Below are 2398 nucleotides of genomic sequence, written 5' to 3'. Positions count from 1 at the left end.
TACACATTCAGTAACACACAGGTACTTCGTGCAAGTAGTGAGTAGGGGCACTAAGGACACATGCAGTAAGACATGTGTACTTAGTGCATGTACTAAGTAGAAGTACTAAGTACACATGCAATAACACAATATTGTCAGCGGCACTAATAAAGAAACAACAATCTAAAATATGTTTATGAAATAAATCCCTAAATAGATGATGTAAAAAAGAAACAACAAAGCAAAATGTGTTTCTAAAATAAATCCTCCAATAAATTATGTAAAAAAATAAACAATAAAGTTAAATGTGTTTATAAAATAAATAATTAAATAGATCATGTAAAAATAATCAACATAGTCAATTTTTTTTACAAAATAAATAATCAAATAAATTATTTAAAAAAAAGAAAAGAAGAAAGTAAAATGTGTTCATATAATAAACCATCGAGCAAATTATGTACAAAAAGAAACAACAACGTTAAAATGTGTTTGTAAAAAAAAAATCATCCAATGAATTGTGTAAAAAGAAATAATAAAAGTAAAATCTGTTTATATATTAATTATTAAATTAGTTATGTTAAAAAATAAGTAATACATTAAAATGTGTTTATAAAATAAATCATCAAATAAATTATAATTAAAAAAGACAAAATAATATAAAAGATGTTAATAAAACAAAACATCAGATGATGTAGAAAAGAAACAATAAAGTCAAATTTGTTTATAAAATAAATAATCAAATAGGTTGTATAAAAAGAAACAATAAAGTAAAAAATGTTTTTAAAATAAATCATCAAATAAATGATGTAAAAAAGAAACATAAAGTAAAATGTGTTGATAAAGTAAATAATCAAACAAATGATGTAAAAAAAGAAATAGTAAATTAAAATGTGTGTATAAAAGAAATAATCAAATAAATAATGTAAAAAACTAAACAATATAGTAAAATAAGTTTATAAAATAAATCATCCAATAAGTTATGTAAAAAAATAAACAATAAGGTAAAATGTGTTTATAAAATAAAGAAACAATAATGTAAAATATGTTTGTAAAATAAATCACTAAATAGATGATGTAAAAAATTAACAACAATAAAGAAAAATGTGTTTATAAAGTAAAGAAACAATAATGTATGAAATGTTTGTAAAATAAATCACTAAAAAGATGATGTAAAAAATAAACAATAAAGTCAAATGTGTTTATAAAACAAACTATCAAATAAGTTATATAAAAAAGAAACAATAAAATAAAATGTGTGAATAAAATAAATCATCCAATAAGTTATGTAAAAAAGAAACAATAAAGTAACATATAATAAATAATCAAATAAATAATGTAAAAAAAAAACAAACAATAAAGTAAAATGTGTGTATAAAATAAATTATCCAATAAGTTATGTAAAAAAGAAACAACAAAGTAAAATATAATAAATCATCAAATAAATAATGTAAAAAAAAGAAACAATAAAGTAAAATGTATTTATACAATAAATCATCGCATAAGTTATGTAGAAAAGAAACAATAAATTAACATATAATAAATACATCCATTCATCCATTTTCTACCGCATGTCCCTTTTGGGGTTGCTGGAGCCTATCTCAGCTGCATTCGGGCGGAAGGCGTCGTACACCCTGGACAAGTCGCCACCTCATCACAGGGCTATATAATAAATCATCAAATAAATGATGTCAAAAAAAGAAAGAATAAATTAAAATGTGTGGATAAAATAAATAATCCAAAAAATAATGTAAAAAAATAAGTAATAAAGTAAAATGTGTTTATACAATAAATCATATCATAAGTTATGTAAAAAAGAAACAATAAAGTAACATATAAATAATCAAAAAAATTACGTAAAAAAAAGAAACAATAAAGTAAAATGTGTGGATGAAATAAATCATCAACTAAATAATGTAAAGAAAAAGAAACAATATAGTAGAATGTGTTTATACAATAAATCATCTAATAAATTATGTAAAAAAAACATGAAACAATAAAGTAAAATGTGGGGATAAAATAAATAATCTAATAAATTATATAAAAAAAGAAACAACAAAGTAAAATGTGGGGATAAAATAAATCATCAAATAAATAATGTAAAAAAAGAAACAATAAAGTAAAATGTGGGGATAAAATAAATCATCAAATAAATAAAGTAAAAAAAGAAATAATAAAGTAAAATGTGTTTCTACAATAAATCATCTCATAAGTTATGTAAAAAAGAAACAATAAAGTAACATATAAATAATCAAAACAATTACGTAAAAAAAAGAAACAATAAAAGAAAATGTGTGGATGAAAGAAATCAACTAAATAATGTAAAGAAAAAGAAACAATAAAGTTAAATGTATTTATACAATAAATCATATAATAAATTATGTAAAAAAAGAAACAATAAAGTAAAATGTGTTTATACAAT

Source organism: Nerophis ophidion, linkage group LG01, assembly GCF_033978795.1.
Source record: "Nerophis ophidion isolate RoL-2023_Sa linkage group LG01, RoL_Noph_v1.0, whole genome shotgun sequence".
Taxonomy (NCBI): domain Eukaryota; kingdom Metazoa; phylum Chordata; class Actinopteri; order Syngnathiformes; family Syngnathidae; genus Nerophis; species Nerophis ophidion.
The sequence above is the reverse complement of the archived record's forward strand: the minus strand, read 5'-3'. Positions refer to the sequence as shown.